Consider the following 22,430-nt stretch of genomic DNA (forward strand, 5'->3'; position numbering starts at 1 on the left):
AGAACTCTGGGAAAACCAGAGGGATGGGGCAGGAAATGAGATGGGAGAGGGGTTCAGGATGGGGGAACACATGTGCAACCCATGGCTGATTCATGTCAATGTATGGCAAAAACCACCACAATATTGTAATTATCCTCCAATTAAAAAAAAAAAAAAAGATTCAGGTTCTCTAAGCTCCATCCTTTGGCCCACTCTACAATGCCTTTTGGGAATTAAGTCAGGAAACTGGCTCAAGTGACTATAATCTGACTACTGAAATTGCTGTTAGTAATAAACTGTCCTTTGTCTCTGAACCAAGAGTCTCATCTACCAGCACTCCTGAAACTTGCATACTAAAGTGTCAACTGAAAAAAAAAACCTTAGAAGTTGAGGATCATGTTTTATTTGGTGAACAAAACTGAGGACTTCAGCCAGGGACACAGCATCTCAGACAGCTCTGAGAAACTGCTCCAAAGAGGTAAGGGAGGAGCCATATATAGTTTTTGCAACAAAGACCAAGTAGTCAAAACTTCAAAAGATTGCTGTTAAGGAAAGGTAGATATCTCAAGGAATTTAGCACTTTTTCTGTGTACGGGAAAATACAACAGTCTGGACTCACTGAAATCATTCCTTTGGTATGCACCTCAGCTGTCTGAGGCCAGTGCCCTGTGCTTTCTCCTGCTGAGTTTCTTCAGGGCATATCATTGATGGGTGGCCGCAGTAGTTGACCACTAGGTTGGGGCAGCATTACTATGATGGCTTGATGGCTGCAGCATCTTTTGTTGACTGATAAGGCAGGAACCATTTTTTTTTCATTGATAATTTGTTAGCTTGCAAGCAGGTTAAATTTCAGACCTTTATAGTGCTAGACAATTTCCTTCCAAACTTGTACTCAGAATAGACCTGTAGCCACAATGCCTAGGGGATGGATGCCACTAATTCCTATTGCCATCTGCAGTATGCTGACAAAAAAATACACAATGTGAGAGTTGTGAGTTAAATTTCATTGGGGGCAAAATGAAGACTATATTCTGAGTTTAAAAAAAAAAAAAAGAGGACTATAGCTGGGGAGTTAGCATTTTAGATAGTGCTGAGAAGTTGCTCTGAAGAGGTAGGGAAGAAGGACAGTATATATGTGATTTTGGTGAGGGGGAAGTACATGAAATCAAGCACATACATTTTGCCAAAGGGGTCTGCTAGTCATGAGGAGCAGTTGTCACCGTGAAGAATGTTAATGCTTTTCTAAATATGAGGAGATACAAGAATTGGGCTCATAAAATCAGCTCCTGAAAATACCTAACTATTTGAAGATCTACCCTGCTAGTTTTTCCCAGAGTACAGAGTCTCATTTCTGCTCTCTACCCTGTACTCCTTTCAGAGGTGTTGAAAGTCAGCATCTGCAGCAGCACATGATTTAATCCTTGTAGAGGGAGATGGCAAGTGTCAGTTTGTTGTTGACAAGTGTTTCTTGCTCAATGCCAGTTTGTTTCCCCTATAATCACCTGGGGAGCTTTCTAGGAGCACAGATTCTTGAGCCCAGACTCTTTGATCTATTTGCCTCTTTGGAGGAAAAGGCCTAGGAATCTGCATTTTCATACCCAGGTGATTTTTTTCCGGTACTCCAGTTGAGTTTGAAAGTATAAAGAGTTAGTTGCTCAGTTGTGTCCAAGTCTTTGTAAACTAATGGCTCCTCTGGCCATGGAATTCTCCAGGCAAAAACACTGGAGTGGGTAGCCAGTCCCTTTCCAGAGGTTCTTCCCAACCCAGGCATTGAACCCAGGCCTCCTCCATGTTGCAGGCGGATTCTTTACCATCTGAGCCACCAGGGAAGCCGAGGAATGCTGCTCCAGTTATGTTGACTGGTTTAAAAATGAACTTTAAGCAATATCCAAAAGGGCCACAAGATGGGGCTCATAACCCCACATGATAGGATGTTGTTTAGTTGCTAAGTCATGTCAGACTCTTTGCAACCCCATGTACTGTAGCCCAGTGGGCTCCTCTGTCCATAGGAACTCCCAGGCAAGAATACTGGAGGAGGTTGCCATTTTCTCCTCCAGGGGATCTTACCCACCCAGGATCAAACCCATGTCTCCTGCTTGGCAGGTGGATTCTTTACCACTGAGCCACTGGGGAAATCACATGCCAGGCACCTTGCTGGAAAGTCTTATCTTCTAGTCTTGTTTCCTTTCACTATTTTATTTTTGTGTCCCAGTTGCTCTTTGAATCTGTTTTGCTATATATTTGTTTCCTTCTGTTCTTATGATGTTCCTTGTTTGTTTTGTTGTTGGTTTTTTCTCAGCTCTCTAGGTAGAGCCACAAATCAAACAAGGGTAAAGACTATATATTAACAAATGGATTTTTATTTTTCCTTTAAGTAGAATACAAAGGTTAACATTAAACCAGTAAGGTCCTCCTGTCTTTCTGGAAATCTGGAAAGGATTTGGTCCTATTCCAAGCTCCACCATTAGCCAGGACCATGACATGGGGAATAATGTTTCACTTTTCTTACTTTCTTTTCCTCAACTGTTAAGGAAAGATTTGACTAATTGCTGCAAATTCTTACTAGCTCCAACATTCTGAACTTTTTTTAATTCTTTGCATAATTTCAGGAAAGAGGGTGACTAAGACATAGAAACCAGGAAAGAGAAGTCTTGGTGATCATAATTCATGTGTCAGCAGCTCCTGTTTCTTCTTCCAGTAGAAAGGACCTTCCTCAGAGGCCCTGAAGTTCAGATCCTCTGTATACCAGTTAAACTATTGCAAAACTTGACTGGCAGTTCTCACTGCTATAACTTGCCCCATTCCATTCCATCCCCAGGCATTTTTGCCAGGCAATGCCACATTTCCAACCCCCTGCTATCATCATATACATTTTTCTATTTATTTTAATTTTATTTTTAACTGGAGGATAGTTACTTTACAATATTGTGATGGTTTCTGCCATACTTCAACAGGAATCAGACATAGGTAAACATATGTCCTCTCCCTCTTAAACCTCTCTCCCACCTCCTTCCTCTAGGTTGTCACAGAACACTGGTTTAGGGTTCCCTGTGTCATACAACAAATTCCCACCAGCTATCTATTTTATATATGGCAATATCACACAAATGTATGTCGGGAATGACTTCTCTTTCTTAAATGTTGTGTTAGGAGAAAAAAATATATATTCCTAGGTGCAGAAAGAAGAGTGGCTTTTTCTCTCCCTTTTTAAAAGCAGTTGATTAGAAAGTGACTACTGCAAATAAAAAGCAGAGATTGTTAGGTTAGATAAAAAGGCAAGACTCAACTATATAAGAAAACCACTTCACATGTAAACCTACAAATAAGCTAAAAGTAAAAGAATAAGAAAAGTTATACCACACAAACATGAATCAAAGAAAGCTGGAGTGGCCCTATATTTTTAAGATTTTTTTTTTTTTGGAATGTGGACCATTTTTAAAGTTTTTATCGAATTTGTAACAATATTGCTTCTGTTTTGTGTTTTGGTTTTGGTTTTGGTTTTTTGGCCAAGAGGCATGTGGGATGTTAGCTCCTCAACCAGGGATTGAACCCGTACCCCCTGCACTGGAAGGCGAAGTCTTAACCACCGGACTGCCAGGGAGTCCTAGGAGTGGCCCTATTAATACCAGACAAAGCAGATTTACTATTGGAGAATATTATAGGGATAAGGAAGATGACTTCTATATTTGACAATTACAGAGCTGGAAGTAGCATGAACCATTTTTAGAAACAAGCAACCAGAGATGCCGACATACTTGAACTTGTTCAGCAACATTACCAAGGACATCTTTGAGGAAATCACTGTAGTCTCACACCTGATAGTGGACACACTGGTGGCTTGGGCCTTCTCTCAGGCCTACACCATGAAGAAAAGGAGCTGGGGGTGGGGGCGGTGGGGCTCTGAGTTTGCTTGACTAATGCAGGGAGAACTGTCCTAAGAAAATAGTCCTTAATGCAAGTGACTAGGGAAACATGCGGAGAAGGCAATGGCACCCCACTCCAGTACTCTTGCCTGGAGAATCCCAGGGACAGAGGAGCCTGTTGGGCTGTCGTCTGCGGGGTCACACAGAGTTGGACACGACTGACGCGACTTAGCAGCAGCAGCAGCAGGGGAACATGGGAGAAGGCAATGGCACCCCACTCCAGTACTCTTGCCTGTAAAACCCCATGGATGGAGGAGCCTGGAAGGCTGCAGTCCATCGGGTCGCTGAGGGTTGGACACGACTAAGCGACTTCACTTTCACTTTTCACTTTGATGCATTGAAGAAGGAAATGGCACCCCACTCCAGTGTTCTTGCCTGGAGAATCCCAGGGACGGGGGAACCTGGTGGGCTGCCATCTATGGGGTCACACAGAGTCGGACACGACTGAAGTGACTTAGCAGCAGTAGCAGGGAAACATGAAATGGCAACCCACTCCAGTATTCTTGCCTGGAAAATCCCATCAACAGAGGAGCCTGGAGGGCTACAGGCCATGGGGTGGCAAAATGTCAGACATGGCTTAATGACAAAACAACAAAAACAAAAGAGAAACACCTAAGGTAGTAAATCACTGCCCTCTGGATCAGATTCAGTTGCAGACTTCTTTTATTGGATCCATATTCCCCCTCTGTTTCACTTACGATCTTCTAAGCTGCCACTTGTAAATTGCAACCCAACAGTAAGAGCATGTATGATCTCACGTAACAGAAAGTCTAGAGGCAAGAAGGCTACGTCCAACCCAGTCACACTGAGACCCCCAGATTCCTTCCATTTTTCTGGTCTGCCCATGGCTGCCTTTGGGTTGGAAAATTACTGCACTGCCCCAGGCATCTTATCCTGATATAAACCAATGTCCAGTAATGGAAAGGACCATTTCTCCTTAGTATGTCTCCTTTTCAGAGCCAAGAAACCTTTCCTACAAACCTCCAGAAGACCTTCCCTCACACCTTATGGGTCAGAACTGGGTCACATGCCCACCTCTAAATCCATCACCAGCCAGGGAGATGAGCCTACTATGACTGGCCTGAATCAATTAGGTTTTACCTGCATCAAGTGCTGCAGAGATCATCACTGAGATACATCTGGGGCTTGGCTATTTATTACCAAAGAGGGGGAAATCACCACGAAATAGGCAACTAGAGGCTCAAAACAGTTGCCATCATATGCAAATTGGGAGATTTTCCATTAAAAATTTTTTAAACTTTGCTTTCCCATTGTTTAAAAAAAATTAATTGTGCTAAAATAAGCATAAAATTGGCCATCCCAGGGACGGGGGAGCCTGGTGGGCTGCCGTCTCTGGGATCGCACAGAGTCGGACACGACTGAAGTGACTTAGCAGCAGCAGCGGGCATTTTTAAGTACAGTTCAGCAGTATGAAGTATATTCCCATTATTGTGCAACACAATGCCCAGAACTTCTCATCTTGTAAAACTGAAACTCTGAACCCTTTAAACAAATAGTCTCTTCCTCCTTTCCCCTCCCCCTGGCACCGCCAGTCTACTTTAGGTCTCTAACAATTTGACTAGGCTAGGTACCGCAGATATGGGGAATCAAATAATAGTTGTCTTTTTGTGACTGGCTTATCTCACTAAGCATAATGTTCTCAAAGTTCATTCATCTGGTAGCATATCTTAAAGTTTCCCTCCTTTTTTTAAGCTGAATAATATTCCACTGTATATATGTACCACATTTTTGCTAACCCATTCATCTATTGATGGGCATTTGGGTTGCTCCCACCTTATGGCTATTGTGAATGATGCTGCTGTGAACATGAGTGTACAAATATCTCTTTGGGACCCTGTCTTCAATTCTTTAGAGTATATGCCCAGAAGTGGAATCCCTGGATTGATTTTTACTTTTTTAAGGAACTGACATACTGTTGTCTACGACAGATTCACCATCTTAACATTCCCAACAACAGTGCCCAAGGATTCCAAATTTCTCTACCTCCTGGCCAACATTTATTATTTTCTTTCTTTCTTTCTTTCTTTTTTAGTGGTAGGCATCCTAATGGATGTGAGGTAATATCTGCCTGTGTTTTTGATCTGCATTTCCCTATTGATTAGTGATGTTGAACATCTTTTCCCATGTTTGTTGGCCACCTGGATATCATCTTTAGGGAAATGTCTATTAAGTCTTTTGCCCCTTTTAAAATCAGGTTATTCGATGTTTTTGTTGTTGAGTTGTATGAGTTCTTTATATATTCTGAGTATTATCCCCTTACTAGATCACTTGAAAAATATCTTCTCCCATTATATCATTTTGTTACCATCCATTTTCATTTTGCTTCACAGAATTTTTTTTAGTCTGATGCAGTCAAATTTATCTCTTTTTATTTTTGTTGCCTGTGCTTTTGATGTCATATCCAAGAAATCATTCCCAATGTCATGAAAGTTTTCCCCTATGTTTTCTTCTAATAACTTTATAGTTTTAAATCTTATATGTAAGTCTTCATTGTATTTTGAATTAATTTTTTGTACATGAAGTAAAGGAAGGGTCCAACTTCACTCTTTTGTATGTGGATATCCATTTTTCACACCACCATTTGTTGACGAGACTGTCCTTTCCCCATTGAATGGTCTTGGCACCCTTGTTGAAGACCATTTGACCGTATATGCAAGGGTTCATTTCTTAACTCTCAATAGCACCCCACTCCAGTACTCCTGCCTGGAGAATCCTGTGGATGGAGGAGCCTGGAAGACTGCAGTCCATGGGATCGCTGAGGGTCGGACACGACTGAGCAACTTTACTTTGACTTTTCACTTTCATGCACTGGAGAAGGAAATGGCAACCCACTCCAGTGTTCTTGCCTGGAGAATCCCAGGGACGGGGGAGCCTGGTGGGCTGCCGTCTATGGGATCACGCAGAGCCGGACACGACTGAAGTGACTTAGCAGTAGCAGTAGCATATGCCTGTCTTTATGCTGGTACCATACTGTTTTGATTACCGCAGCTTTGTAACGAGTTTATAAATCTGGAAGTATGAGACCTCCAACTCTGTTTTGGTTTTTAAAGATTATTTTGAGTGTTGGGGTCTGTTCAGATTCCATATTAATTTTAGGATGGTTTTTTTTAAATCTGTTTCTGTATTAAATGGTGTTCAGATTTTCATAGGGATTGCATTAAATCTGTAAATAGCTTGGGAGTAGTATTGCCATCTTAACAATATTGTCTTCCAATCTATGAATGCAGGATATCTTTCCATTTACTTGTGTACTATGATTACTTCCAAATTGGGAAAGGAGTACGTCAAAGCTGTATATTGTCACCCTGTTTATTTAACTTATATGCAGAATACATCATGCAAAATGCTGGGCTGGATGAAGCACAAGCTGGAATCAAGATTGCCAGGAGAAATATCAATAACCTCAGATATGCAGATGACACCACCCTTATGGTAGAAAGCGAAGAGGAACTAAAGAGCCTCTTGATGAAAGTGAAAGAGGAGAGTGAAAAAGCTGGCCTAAAACTCAACATTCAAAAATGAAGATCATGGCACCTGGTCCCATCACTTAATGGCAAACAGATGGGGAAACAATGGAAACAGTGACAGACAGATGGTGACTGTAGCCATGAAATTAAAAGACACTTTCTCCTTGGAAGAAAAGCTATGACTGACCTAGACAGCATATTAAAAAGCAGAGACATTACTTTGCCAACAAAGGTCCATCTAATCAAAGCTATGGTTTTTCTAGTAGTCATGTATGGGTGTGAGAGTTGGACCATAAAGAAAGCTGAGTGTCAAAGAATTGATGCTTTTGAACTGTGGTGTTGGAGAAGACTCTTGGGAGTCCCTTGGACTGCAAGGAGATCCAACCAGTCCATCCTAAAGGAAATCAGTCCTGAATATTCATTGGAAGGACTGACGTTGAAGCTGAAACTCCAATACTTTGGCCACCTGATGAGAAGAGCAGACTCATTGGAAAAGACCGTGAAGCTGGGAAAGATTGAAGGCAGGAGAAGGGGACGACAGAGGATGAGATGGTTAGATGGCATCACTGACTCTATGGACATGAGTTTGAGGAATCTCCAGGAGTTGGTGATGGACAGGGAAGCCTGGCATGCTGCAGTCCATGGGGTCACAAAGAGTCAGACACGACTGAGAGACTGAACTGAACTGAACTGATGATTTCTTACAGCAGTGTTTTACAATTCTCAGTGTACAAGTCTTTCGCCTTCATTTTATCCTTTTTGATACTATTGTAAATGAAAATATTTTCTTAATTTCCTTTTCGAATAACCAGTCTGCCTTTGCTCTTAAAGAAGGAAAGATCTGTCTACAATTGCCACATTAAGCTCCCTCTTCTACATGGCAGGAGACTTGAGCTGAATAGCAGCTGCTCCCTGTAGGAGGAACATTTGTTCCTGTTTGCCAGGTTCCCCATCTAGCCAGCTTCCCTCTCACTCCCTGCCTCCGTCAGCATTTGGGGTTTTGACCCATTGTTTGGAGGTCCCCCTGGTGGCTCAGGCAGTAAAGAATCTGCCTCCAGTGCAGGAGACCTGGGTTTGATCCCTGGGTCTGGAAGATCCCCTGGAGAAGAGAATGGATATTCATTCCAGTATTCTTGCCTGGAGAATCCCATGGACAGAGGAGCCTGGCAGGCCATAGTCCATGGGGTCTCAAGGAGTCAGACACAACTGAGCAACTAACAATAACACTTGGAGGTCCCCAGTGAAGGCTACACATTACTGCTACTCCTTGTGAAGGAGCGAGGTTGGTAAAAATACTCTGGTACAGACTGCAACTTGACAACTTGACAAAATGAAATCTAAACCGATGTTCCATGTTCCTAAAATTTATCTTTAAGCGCTCAATTATTTTATGGCAAACATTTTCAACAGAAATTTTTTTTAAATTACATCATGTGCTTTTCTCTCTCTAAAATAGAGGATGCAGAATATCATTTAAACTTTTCTTCATGACTTACCAAAATAGACAATAATCACTGGGCTAGGCTGGGTAATAATGGGGTGCCCTCAGAAGTTAATGAAGTGTGCAGGATTCTTTTTCTCTGCCCCTTCAGTGGCCACAGATCCCTGTGATTTGCAGGTTCTTGCATCGGCTGGGCTTTCTTTCTTTCTTTGTTTATTAGAGCCTGCCTATAGCAACCTGCACTTCTTCCTAGTTGATGCTTCTAGCATAGTGTGGGCTGGGAGCTGATAGCCATGTGTGTTAGAATCTCTGGCATCAGCAATGGCAAAACAAGATTCACACAGTCATTTGTTACTTCAGAGCTTTTCCATAGGCTGGAGGTGGGGGGACCTGGTGAGTTCAGTCACAGGTAGGGCTAAGGATTGAAAACCAAAGTCAAAGTCACAGGACACAGAGCTGACCCCGAGTGGGCAAGGCGGGCTCCCCTTCCATGCAGGCACCCTCCAGGAGCATCCCAGAGCCCACTGGCCTGCCTCCACCTTGAGGGGCTATAGAAGGGCTGGCAGCAGTGCCCCAGGCTGTGGAAACTGCTGAAAACAAAAACAGTCTTCTGCCTTATCCATCTGCCCTTCCACTTGGGTACCCAAATTAATTTCTCAGTTCATTTAATATCATTTTATTTTTCCAAAGGAGATACTTTGGATTATGTCCCAGAATTCTTTTTTCCCCCGCTCTCTGGAAAGATTTTATTTATTTTAACTTTTTTACTATGAATATTTTCAAACACAGTGTTAGAGAGAATAGTATAATTAACCCCCACATACCCATCATTCATCTTATGTCAGTTCTAAATTTTGCTGTTTTTGTTTCTCTTTTCCTTACACTTTTGGAAGCAGGATATGGAATATTTCAAAGTAACCATCATTTTTATTTCAGGAACACATTTTTTAAACTTACAACAGGTTATAATACCTCCCATTATTGTCCACTATGAACCATAGCACTAGCAAGAAAACTTCCATGTATTATTTCTAGTCTTCTCACAACTCTGTCAATTATTTCCATTTTATATATGGGGATGTTGAGGTTCTGCCTTAATTTGTATACTTAAAAAATGAACTAAATGATGCTATATTGAAATGGGCTAAAAGATGCAGTTTTGGCTTTGGTTTTCAACAGAAAAGCCTCAAGGCAGTAGTAACCTGAACAACTGAAGTGTTTCTTTCTCTCTCATGTAAAAAGTTTACCCAGGTCCAGGCCAAGTCTGGGGCCAGCACGCTGGCTTGATGGCATTCAACAGGGACCCAGGCTTCGTCTCTCATGTTGCTTAGCTATTCTCAAACACACAGGCCAAGAAGATTGCTTCAGGGTCCATCATCAGGTGGAAGTGGAAAACGGACTAGTGGAGGGCATACCCACTGAAGGAAGGACTTGGTCCTGATGCTGCATACGTATGTCTACTCACCAGCCATCACCCAGAACATAATCACCCAGTCACACTTGCAAGGCAGACTGGGAAAGGCAGTCTTTATTTTGGGCAGCCTCTGGCCAACTAAAAATCAGGGATACTACTATAAGTGAAGAGAGGAGGACAAGCAGGAGTGCTTTTGTGGATGGAATAAAGGGTTCTTTAGAAGTCAAGGGTATGGTTTTGAGTCCTTCATTTTGGCTTCAACCATGGCCCATTTAGTACACTTAGTGGTACCTGGTTAAATTAGAGGCAGATGGCTTTGGGTCATGAACAACTTAATTGTTTAGTGCATGTGCCCATGAGTTTTTTCTTTGTTTTTTTGTTCAGGACACTTATGACCATGCTGTCCTTTTAAAATGAAATGAATTGTAATTGTAAATTTATATTATGCGATTTAACTCCATTGTCCATAATGGAGAGACTCCAATCACTACCATCATGGCCCAGCAAATGGCTTCAGCTTCTCTCTTTACCACCTGGGTGGTGGACAAATTTTTTATTTACCTTCTCCAAGCCTCCTTTACCTTTCTGCAAAATAGGAGTATTATAATCAATCTGAACTGTTGTGAAGATTACTTAGATGATGGGTAAAAGTGCTCGTCATAGTGAACACTCAATAAACTGTATACATATAACAGATACATATGTAAATCTCCCCACTAATCCCATCCTATTTAATTCCTATCACTCTAAAAATAATAATTACAGTATTTTATAGCATTTTTGTAGTTGTTAACTTAAGCATCACAGAACCTTGTGAAATAGGCAGTGAAGGTAGTCCTTAATCTTCTAGATTAGGAGATATGAGCTCAGAGAGAAGGATCCCACCTGCTCAAGTTCACGTCTTCCTTCTCGACTGGATCCTTCCATGTGCATTTAAACCTGCATCTTAAGCAAATGATTACATAGCCATGTTTCAACCCACAAGTGCCTCAGCACCCCATCTCTTCAATTTTCCTTTCAGCCAACATGCTGCCTCTATGTTCACACTTGTATTTCATTCATTAACTCCCTCCCTGACCCAACTGTTGCCTCTTCACTAAGTTTGCTCCTGGCAAGAGCCAGACCTTAAGATCTCTGCTCCCTCTCACTGCTGTCCCAGACCATCGCACCTATTCCTGTGGTTTCAGATGCCAACTGGAAGCTCATCACCTGATCAGACCACTTTACTGAAGTCCAGATAGCAGTGTGGGAAGATCAAAAGAATCCTTTTCTAAAGTCTAGGCATAAAACAAACAGACCGTGACCCATAGTAGGGGCAATAGGACTAGAATGAAAATGACGAGTAGGAAACATGCTTAGAAGGATTCCAAGAACGTAGGGACTGAATGACTATGGGGCAATAAAGGAGAGTCAAAGGGGAATCCACCTGCCAATGCAGGAGCGCAACGGACACGGGTACTATCCCTAGGTCTAGAAGATCCCCTGGAGGAGGAAATGGCAACCCATTCCAGTATTCTTGCCTGGGAAATTCCATGATCAGAGGAGCCTGGTGGGCTTCAGTCCATGGGGTTGCGAAGAGTCAGACACGATTGAGCACACACACATTGGACAGAGTATAAGAAGACCTGAAGATGGAGTTATACATTGCAGGGAATTCCTCAAGGCCTATTTCACAAATAAAACCTGTGATGCTACAATTCCAGGAGCTAGATTTTGGAGCTTCAAAAAAATTTGCTAAAGACTTAAACAATCTAAATATCTGAAAACTTCTTCCTCTGAATTACAAGTCAATGAAGATGTAGTTCATGGATTTGGCCACACAGAGGCAGCATACACAAATTCAGCTTTTATTAAACCAGTCTGGAGTAGCTTTGCTCTTGAGTACCCACTGTCAAGACCTGGCACCAAACTCTCCACAGTTCGCACAGGTTCCCTTGCCTTCACACCACTGGACCTTCATCACCTCATTCCCATGCCAGGAAGACAATCAGGTCACCCGCTTTCTGATGCCCTCTGACAAGTTCCTCATAGAGTGGTCAGTTAGTGCCTCATCGTCCCCCATAAGTCCCCTACTAACTCCAGTTTACCCTATCTGACTCACTTTGTCGCCCAAGCCCTAGCCAAGGTATCCCTGGATACCTACCTGTGTGTCTTCTCACTGCTTTGTGGACCCCGGCAATACTTGGTGCTGAGAACACAGCTGATCAGTGTATGCGATTAACAAGGCTGTGAGTTCCAACAGATGGGTTGTAAGTTACCCTGCATGAGTGGGTGGGTCCCAGGCTCAGAGATTCTGATTTTCAGTAGCCCCAGAGTCACATCCAGGTATCTGCATTTTAAGAGCTACAGACAGTCCACTGATCACACTTACAGGAAACTTTGACTTTCTGATTTTGCAGCCTTGGACGTTTTAATCTAAATCTGTTTTCTTTTCAGAAAATGGGAAGAATGAAAGGAAATGTTAACATAGATAAAATGTAAACTGAGTGTTCCTTGGCACAGTGATTGGCATTTAGACATACTAACCAAATGCTGGCTTTTCTCCTGGGGTGGCTTGTTCTCTGAGTTTGGAAGTGCTTGGGGGGAGGAAGACTGGGGCTGGTTGTAGTGTACACTGGGCTGTCACAGGCAGCTGCACAACACCAGGGGGCACCATGCTCAGAGACGCCTTTGTGAAGAGCATCCTTTAACAGTGTGGGAGATTCCAGTTCTTCTCAGGATACAGAATGAAGAAGTTTGGGGTGGGGCTCTGGAGAGGAACTTCGAGAAGGTGAGGAATGCTGAGTGACACACCAGCTTTTTGACTTTATGCTAAGTCCTGTTCACCTGCTCCTACTCAAGAAAAAATCTAGAATCTTTCTAGTGACAGAGAAAGGGGTTACTAAGTGTCCTTGAGTCACTGCCTCGACTCTTGCTGCCCTCCTGGCCTAAGTGAAGAGGCAAACCAGACTCTTGGTCAACAAACCAAGTGGACTGATGTGGAGAGGGGACGAGGAAAGGCTGCCCAGCATCTATTATTGTGCTTCTGGTCCTGGCTGTTGCAGTGCAGGAACCTGGTCCATGGCATTAAGACGCCTGGACCAGTTCTGCCAAAGCCCCTGGTGATAGTCACCTGATCTCTGGTGCCCCTACTCCACCCTCCCAAAGCAGCACTTTAGGACTTGAAGAGACCCGGAGGGACACCGATGCTGGGAGTGGCAGGCTGCTAACAGTCTCTAGCTCTGCAACAGACCTGGGAGCTAAGAGGAAAGCTTCCCAGTGGAGAGGAAGGGAGAGCGAGGAGGGGTGGAATTGGGGGTGCTCAACTGCTCACGAGGTGGAAGCGGTGGTGACAAAGACTATCAGGAGACCCCACGTGGGGTTGGGGGTGGCAGAGACGGCCCCTTCCCAGGTGGGCACGTGCAGCTCCGGGAATTGGCAGCGGCGTCTATTTCAGAGTTTATGGTAAGAGGCTGGAGCCACACACGCTCCACACCGCAGACAACACACCCCACCCTTTAAGGAAGTGGGGAGGAGAGCGGCAGGGGTGTGGTTAAGCCGGAGGAGGAGAAGGGGAAAACACAAACCTGTCAGCGCTCTTACTCAGCGGAGGCCTCCCGAGCCGCCGCGAGCCCCTTCGGAAGCGCCCCTTACCTGCCTAGCCCCCGCCGCACCTGGCCGAGCAGAGGAGAAGCCGCAGCCGCCGCCACTGGAGCCGGCGCTTCGCCCCGAGTGAGTCCCCTCCCGCGATCGATCGGCGCCGAGCGCCTGGCCAGAAGTTGGAGGCTGGACGAAGGAGGGGTGGGGGGCGACTCCCGGACCGCGGACCCAGATGTGGGAGCCTCTGGGCCGGCTAGCCCTCGGCCAGAGGGAGAAGGAGTCTATTTGGGGAGTTAATTTGAAACTCAAGGGTGTTTTCTTTCCCCTCTTAGTTCTCTTATCGGGTTCAGACAGGGAAGGCCGGGGTTATGATGAGAGGACTCAGAAGGGCCGCCTGCCTGCAAAGGTCAGATCAGAGAGCTTTCAGAATCCACCTTCCACTCCTGCCTTAGAGCCTTTGCCTGCGCCCCGCGCTGCACCCCCACCCCCCGCCCCTGCCCCTGAAGACAGCGCGCCCACCCCGGTCACGGGCCCATGAACACCCCGCGGCTCCCCGCATTGGATTCTTGTTCCCCCACCTGACCACCCCACGAGGCATCTTCTGTATGTTGCACCCCCGACTGGAAGCGAGCAGGGCTCTGCAAGGGCGTAGAGGCAGGACTCGTGTGTGTGTGTGTGTGTGTGTGTGTGTGTGTGTGTGTGTATGTGAGAGAGAGAGAGAGAGAGAGAGAGAGTACCTGTGTGCCCTGGGGGACTAAAGTTAACACCCGCTGCCGCCCTGGGTCTCTGTGAAACTACTTGGGAATACCTCTAAAGAGTTAAGCTCCCTGCCGCCTTCTCCTCCTGGCAGGCGGTGCGTGGGCAAACAGGCAGCATATGGGTGCTGTTCTGAGCCCAGCAAGAACCCCACCAACTGCCCTAACCCTCAGCCATCTGACACTCCCTACTCCCTGCACCCCAAACTTGGTGCTCAATCCAGTTAGACTCCTCCAAGGGTCAGGAGAGGAAGGAACTGAATTTGGGACGCAGGGGACACTCACCAGGGGCACTCAGAAGCCAGAGCAGAGAAGAGCTTCCCCCGACCTGTAGCTGGACATGAGCCCTCAGGGGCAGTTGGTGCCAAAGATGAGGGAAGGGGCAGGAGGAGGCCCCTCCCTCGAGGGCAAGGAATGCAGTTGTGGACCTAACCCCAGATTTCACAACTCCTCTGGGGGCGGGTGAGAGGAGGCAGAGATGAAAAAGTGAGTGAAGATGGACGGAGGGAGGGAAGTAGACACACCAAGAGACAAGCTCTGGCAGGACACTGGGCTCTCATTCCTTCATTCTGTACACACTGGCTGACTTCCTACCCCAGGCCAGGTGTTAGCACTGGGCGTCGGGGACCACGGTGTGCACCATCCGCACCCCCCCAACGCCCCCACCCACCAGCAGTGCTGTGGGGACGAAAGCAGCAGGTGCTGACCGCCCAGTTCTGGGGACTGTGGGAGGAACTAACTGGTCAGGGTATCCAGGAAGGCTTCCTGGTGAAAGTGGCTCTAAGCGGAGACATGAAGGATCAGTAGAATTAGTCCGGGAGGGAAAGAGGGGGATAAACAGCACAGGGCACAGCAAGTGCTGAGACTGGAGGCCAGAAACAGCATGACGCACCCAGAAAACTGAAAGGAGCTCGGGGTGTTCAGTGCGTGGAGAGTGCAGGGGCGAAGTGACGCTGCAGAGGTGGGGAGAGAAGCTCCAGGAGGGTCTGCTCGGGCTGCCATGGCAACTCCTGTCACTCAGGCCCTAGAGCCAGCAGCCTCTGACTTGACTCAAGGGCGGGGCTTCCAGATTTAGCAAATGAAAATACGGAACACTTGGATTTGAATCTCAGATAAGCACCGGTGTATTTGTCAAGTTCGAGTATGTCCCATGCACTCTTTGGGACATACTTGTACTAAAACATTATTCACTGTTGATCTGAAATTCAGGTGTAACAGGACGTCTGGTATTTTATCTGACACCTGTCTTCCAGTACAGTGGTCCCCAATCTTTTGCGTACCAGGTAATCATTTCATGGAAGACAATCTTTCCACAGACTGGGAAGGGGGGAGGTATGGTTTCAGGATGATTCAAGCGCATTTGTTGTGCATTTTATTTCTATGACTTTTACATCAGTCCCACCTTGGATCCCCAGGCATTAGATCCCAGAGGCTAGGGACCACTGGTCTGAGAGAAAGCCGAGGATGCTATTGTGCTTGGAAGTGAGGGGTGGGTAGTGTGCAGGCACCAAGGGAACAGTCTCAGGACATATCATCTTGTAGCCAGTCCTCCTAGATTCCACTTTGGGGCTTGTCCACTAATTGACCATGTTGTCTCTTAAAAACAAAACCAAACAAAAACAATTCCTTAGTCTTTGGAGCTGAGTGGACCTGGTCAAATGCCAGCTTGGCCACCTGCCTGCTGTGAGACCCCCATAAACCACTTAGCTCCTCACAGCCCCAGAACCTCTTCTCAGAAATGAGGATGAGAGTACCTGTTTGTCCAGGTTATAGGCTGAATCCCTGGTATGTATGTAAATTACCCAGGGAATGCTGAAGAAAAAGTGGTAGATATTAATCTTTGTAACACTTTTCTGGGGGTGACCAAAGTAGCATCCTCAAAGGACTTGGGGCTCATTTATTTCTGTTTTTATTTATTGAGTGCTCAGAGGTAGCATGGAGAAGGCAATGGCAACCCACTCCAGTACTCTTGCCTGGAGAATCCCAGGGACGGGGGAGCCTGGTGGGCTGCCGTCTATGGGGTTGCACAGGGTCGGACACGACTAAAGCGACTTAGCAGCAGCAGCAGCAGCAGCAGCAGAGGTACCAAAGTCTTCCCAGGTGGCACAGTGGTAAAGAATCTGTCTGCCAATGCAGGAGATGTGGGTTCGATCCCTGGATCAGGAAGTTGCCCTGGAATAGGAAATGGCAACCCACTCCAGTATTCTTGCCTGGGAAATCCCACGGACAGAGCCTAGTGAGCAACAGTCCATGGGGTCATGTGGAGCCAAACACTACTGAGTGATTGAGCACACAGAGGTCCCAGGGGAAATATGTGGTGGGGATTTCGCTCCGAGGGAGAGAGTGGGTTAGCTTCTGAGAGGGAGAGCCTGGCTCATTTTTCAACTTTGTCTTTGACCTGCTGCCTAGATGCCCTGCTTCAGGGGAAGAGATAACCAGCTCTTCTATTGGAGGACACTGGTGGTGGGGTGAGGGGGGTGAGGGGAGGGGAATGATTCAAAGAATCAACTAAAAGGAAATGTGAGTGAAGTAACAGGGAGCATCCAGGTAAACAGCTAGCACAGTGGCTGACAGAGACAAATGTGCCATAAAATTTGGCTGTCAATATTCCCATTTTTATATTTTTAAAGATTTATTTATTTGACTGTACTGGGTCTACATTGCTGTGCCTGGACTTTCTCTACCTGCCTCCAGCTGGGGTTACTCTTTGTTGCTGTGTTCGGGCTTAGACTCTAGGCGTGTTGGCTTCAGTAGTTGTGGTGAACGGGCTTAGTTGCTCTGCTGCCTGTGGGATCTTCCCAGACTGGGGATTGAACCTGTGTCCCCTGCATTGGCAGTCAACCACTAGACCACCAGGGAAGCCCAACGTACCCATTTTTATACTGAGTAACTTATTAGGAAAATAGAGCTCAGGGGTAGAAGTAAGGATGCCTTGTTTTGACTTTTATGGGGGTGTTTGTAAGGGCAAATTTACTGGCATTCTGAAAGGGAACCTGGAAGGAGCTAAGAATCTGTTAAGAGAAAGAGGAAATGGAAAGTGTGTTTCCCTATGAGAACTGCTGGGTTAAAAATGGCCTCTCTTTCCAGTGGCTGAATCTCCCCATCCTCCTGCCCAGTGATAAGCATTTTGTCCCCAGCTCTTAGAGCAACATTTGCCAAACAGTATTTAGAGGAACTCTGTGCCATGAGATGGTTACAGGTGTTCCACTGGTGACACGTTCCAAGGAGCCCACTCTCAGATAAATATGCATTTGTCCCGCATGTCTGCATGATCTAGACCATGGTCAATTCCACAGAAGAGTCATCTGTATCACTGAACTTACTTGGTGATGGTGGTTTAGTTGTTAAGTCATGTCTGACTCTTTCGACCCCATGGACTGCAGCCTGCCAGGCTCCTCTGTCCATAGGATTCTCCAGGCAGAGAATAGAGTGGGTTACCATTTCCTTCTCCAGGGGATCTTCCTGACCCAGGAATCGAACCCAGGTCTCCTGCATTGCAGACAGATTCTTTACCAACTGAGCTATGAGGGAAGCCCCAGAAATCCCTAAATTTGCTATAGACCCCTTGTAGCGGGCTGTTGTTGTTCAGTAGCTAAGTCGTGTCCAACTCTTTGCAACCCCATGGACTGCAGCATGGCACTCTTCCCTGTCCTTCACCATCTCCCCGAGCTTGCTCACACTCATGTTCACTGAGTCGATGATGCCATCCAGTCATCTCATCCTCTGTCGCCCCCTTCTTCTCCTGCCCTCAATCTTTCCCACCATCAGGATCTTTACCAGTGAGTCAGCTCTTCGCATCAGGTGGCCCAAGTATTGGAGCTTCAGCTTCAGCATCACTGCTTCTTATGAATATTCAGGGTTGATTTCCTTTAGGACTGACTGGTTTGATCTCCTTCCAGTCCAAGGGAACTCTCAAGAGTCTTCTCCAGCACCACAGTTCAAAAGCATCAATTCTTCGGCACTCAGCCTTCTTTATGGTCCAACCCTCATATCCGTGTGCGTAGTGGGTTGAGGAGGCCACTATTACCTTCTCAAGGGAAACAGCCAATCCACACCTAGTGACTGTTGATGTGAGTGCAGTTCTTGGACCAAACAGATCTTTCCGTGGACATCATTCATCCCATACTTCTAGCCTGGACTCAGCAGTGTCCAGCTTATGGAAGATCTTCGGGTACTGGGCACCATGTGGCCTGTCCTAGCGTCACTCGTGCCTCACGGACACAAACCCCGACATGTGTCAGCCTACAGCCTCCTATGACAGTTCCCACCCATTTTCCCTGGTTCAGAGGACCCTGGAAAAGTGTGTCTCTCGGCCCATAAGCCCCCTGGGATGATGGAGGAGTTCCGTGTGTTCACATACTATTAAGTACAATTGAGGTAGGGGAGGGGAAGGAGTGTATCTTGGGCGAACCCTGCATGGTAGGTCTCCCGATCCCTAATTTTCTCCCTGCCCAGGAGTCCTAGGTTCGGGGACCATGTGGTCCCAGCCTCCCAGGTAAATGGAATAGATATGGATAATCCGAGGCGGCTGGAGTAGAGATCGGCAATTGCCAAGGTGTGCGGGCAGAAGGGGTGGTAATTAACACAAGTTCTTGCTGGCTCCTGATCGAGAGTTTCTCTTAGACTCTGGGCCAGTTCTAGAGTAAAAGGGGAGGAGCAGGGAGATGGGTAATGGTCTCCGAAACACTAATATGGTTGGTGGTTCTGTGGGCCAGAGCCTGGACTTGGTCAGCCAGCCCAGGTTCCAGCTTCAGCTCTGGGACTCGTGGTATGACATTGGCTTGGCTAAGCCCTGTCACCCTCTCTTCCTCATCTCTGAGATGGAGACGATGACAGGGCTTTCTGTGAGGGGATACCAGGAGTAATAGTCAAAATGTTAACAGCTACTAAGGCCTGGGCAGGAATCTAACAGAACCCAGCCCGTTGTGTCAGTGTTCATGGGTAACCTGGGGGATGGACCAGGCAGGCAGTCAGGGCGCTGGGGGAGTGGACGTTTACTAATTTGGATGGACTGCTGTGCTGTGCTAAGTCACTTCAGTGGTGTCTGACTCTTTGTGACCCCATGGACTGTAGCCTGCCAGGCTCCTCTGTCCAAGGGATTTCCCAGGCAAGAATACTGGAGTGGGTTGCTATGCCCTCCTCCAGGGGATCTTCCCGACCCAGGGATCAAACTCATGTCTCTTATGTCTCCTACATTGGCAGGCAGGTTCTTTACCACTAGCGCCACTTGGGAGGCCCTCCAACTTGGATGGACTAGTCCAGTGTTTTCATCTCCCAGATGGACTTATGCACCAGCTTCATCGCCTTGACCGTACATAAGACATTCAGTCCTTTATCAGGCACATGGTAGGCATCCCATAAGTGTCAGCTCTCCTTATCATTCTGTATTTACATTTAGAGTTAATCTGAGCTGATGGGGAAGGAGCTTTTTTTTTTTTTTCCTGGTGATAAAGTCCTTCTTCTGAGGGGCTGAAATCAGCTTCTCACATGGACTGTCTCACCAACACGCAATCACATATGAGAAAGAATTTGCGTCTTGCCCCCAACCTGTACCCCTTACTCCTGCCCCCAGTTCACTCTTTTAGCAGCCTGGCAGGATCAGCTCTTTAGCCAACTGAGAGCCTTTCTACTCCCACGCATCAGACACTAGAGCCTGTACGGTCACTGAAGGTGTACAGAGGGCCGACAGGAGAAAATGGTGGCTTCAGCTTCCGGGGTGCTAGGCACCCAGCACAAAGCTCTGAGCCGTGTGAGGGGGTGGTGTTGGGGGAGGGGTGCAGCTTTTTTAGTCACTCTGCTGTTTCCCAGGGTATAATTATTACTCATGATGATGGTTTGATTAAGAGAGCAGGCTGGAGACTGTGTGCTCCGATGTACTTTTTACCTAGACCCGAGGAGTGGGTTGATAGCGGTGCAAGATTTTGTCTCCAAGTGACCCTCTGGGTGGGCTGTGGGTAGGCTGCAGACCCCAGCTAGCTCTGACCTTATCCAGCACTAAAGGCAGCCAGTCAGTGTGATTAGAACCGAGATCAGCCACCTCCAGTGCCTTGGAATGGAACCTTCCCCTTTTCTATCCTGGTGACCTCCACTAACATTTTCCTCCTCTTCTGTGTTCTTCCCTTTTGTGTCCTGAAATTCTCCCTCACAGGACCTGGCACTATCACTGCCTAGACAAGAGTTCAAGGAATCCACTGGCCTGGTGTTGAGAGCTTGCTCCTGGGTTTAGTTCTTGTCTCGTGGACTATCTCCCTTTCAATAGACCAATTCTCCCAACAACTTTGAGGGCACCCTGTTTCATGCCCCTTTTTTCTCTGACAGTCTTCCAGCTGGCTTGCTGACTCCCCGGCTGTTGCAATCCCCCTGGGACACATGCAGGGTGACCCGTGCAGGGCCCGAGAGTGGGCTCTTGTCTGACACTTGGAAATGAATTGTCTGAGGAGACACACATGCTGACAAAGCAAGAGACTTAATTGGGAAGGGGTGCCTGGGCAGACAGCATTAGGGTACAAGGACCCAGGAGAACTGCTCTGCCACGTGACTCACAGTCTCAGGTTTTATGGTAATGGGATTTGTTTCTAGGTTGTCTTTGGCCAATCGTTCTGGCTCAGGGTCCTTCCTGGTGGCTCACACGTTGCTCAGCCAAGATGGACGTCAGCGAAAAGGATTCTGGGAGGTAGTTGGACACGTGGCATCTCCTTTTGACTTTTCCCCAACTCTTCTGGTTGGGGGTGGCCTATTAGTTTAAGACAAGATCTCCTGCCGTAAAATAACACACACAAATGGCTACTATGGTGCCTGGTCAGGGTGGGTGGTTTCAGTCAGTGTGCTTCCCCTAACAGGCCCATTGGGGAATTTTACTCCGAGTTCAGGTTTTGCTCTTCTGAGGGCATGGGTACCACTTCCCACCAGTGAGAGAATGGTCCCTCCTCTGGTCTGTGCCATTTGGAGCATCATGTGTTTTCCGGGTTTCTAAATTAATGTCAATTGTCCCTCCTCAACAACCCCCCCCCCCAACTTCCTCTCTAGCCTTAAGTAGTCTCTTTGTTCTTCAGGAGCTTTGAGGGTGAGAACCCAGCTCCTCTCTCTTTGGCTCAGGTGTATGCTCTTCCCACCCTTAGCTCCTGCTCCGGCAGGTAACCAGAGATCTGATACTCCAGCACCTTCGAAGATGCTCTTACCAGCATCGGCTTACCTGTGTTTGCTATGACATAGACACCAGGCACTGAAACACGGCCATGCCTGTTGAGCCAGTTGTGAGTGGCTGTCCCCAGCTGAACTTCTCAAGTCCCCAGCTCAGCACTGGCAGATTGTCAGCCTGGGTGAGTGGGAAAACGGTCAGGGGTCAGGAGACCCGGCTCTGGTTCAGATTCTTCCAGTCACTGGCTGTGTGACTTCAGGCAAAGTAACTTCGCTTTTCTCTTTCAAAATGAAGAAATAGTACTGCAAGTTTGACAGGGTTGTTGAGCTGAACACCTGACTTGTGTGAAGTTGCCCCATAAGACACCCCAGGCATGATTCCTGGAAAAATGAAGAGTTTGGGTCAGAAAGACATGGGTTGAGTCTTTTTTTTCTTATTATTTATTTATTTTTTGGCTATGCTGGGTCTTCGTTGCTGTGTGGGTTTTTACCTCGTTGAGGTTCACAGGCTTCTAACTGCAGTGGCTTCTCTTGTTGCAGAGCACAGGCTCTCAGGTGCCCTGGCTTCAGTGGCTGTGACTCCCAGGCTCTAGAACGCAGGCTCAGTAGTTGTGGAGCATGGGCTTAGCTTCCCCATGGCATGTGGAAACTTCCCAGACCAGGGTTCAAACCCATCCACATCTCCTGCATTGACAGGCAGATTCCGATCCACTG

The 22,430-nt window shown here is 46.7% G+C and overlaps 1 protein-coding gene and 1 long non-coding RNA gene across 2 annotated transcripts in view; one reads left to right on the forward strand and one right to left on the reverse strand.

Annotated features, from left to right (window-relative positions):
* Positions 1-10,338: 10,338 nt before the first annotated feature.
* LOC132345976 (uncharacterized) lies at positions 10,339-15,738 on the reverse strand. Its single transcript, XR_009495623.1, has 2 exons — positions 14,865-15,738; positions 10,339-14,222 (listed from the first exon to the last, which is right to left on the reverse strand). It is a non-coding gene; the product is annotated as an uncharacterized lncRNA (long non-coding RNA).
* PTK2B (protein tyrosine kinase 2 beta) overlaps positions 13,558-22,430 on the forward strand; it is a 138,287-nt gene continuing 129,414 nt past the window's right edge. The window contains 1 exon segment of the mRNA NM_001102252.1: positions 13,558-13,689. The gene's annotated coding sequence lies outside the window, so the exon portion shown is untranslated.

Source organism: Bos taurus, chromosome 8 (genome assembly GCF_002263795.3).
Source record: "Bos taurus isolate L1 Dominette 01449 registration number 42190680 breed Hereford chromosome 8, ARS-UCD2.0, whole genome shotgun sequence".
Taxonomy (NCBI): Eukaryota; Metazoa; Chordata; class Mammalia; order Artiodactyla; family Bovidae; genus Bos; species Bos taurus.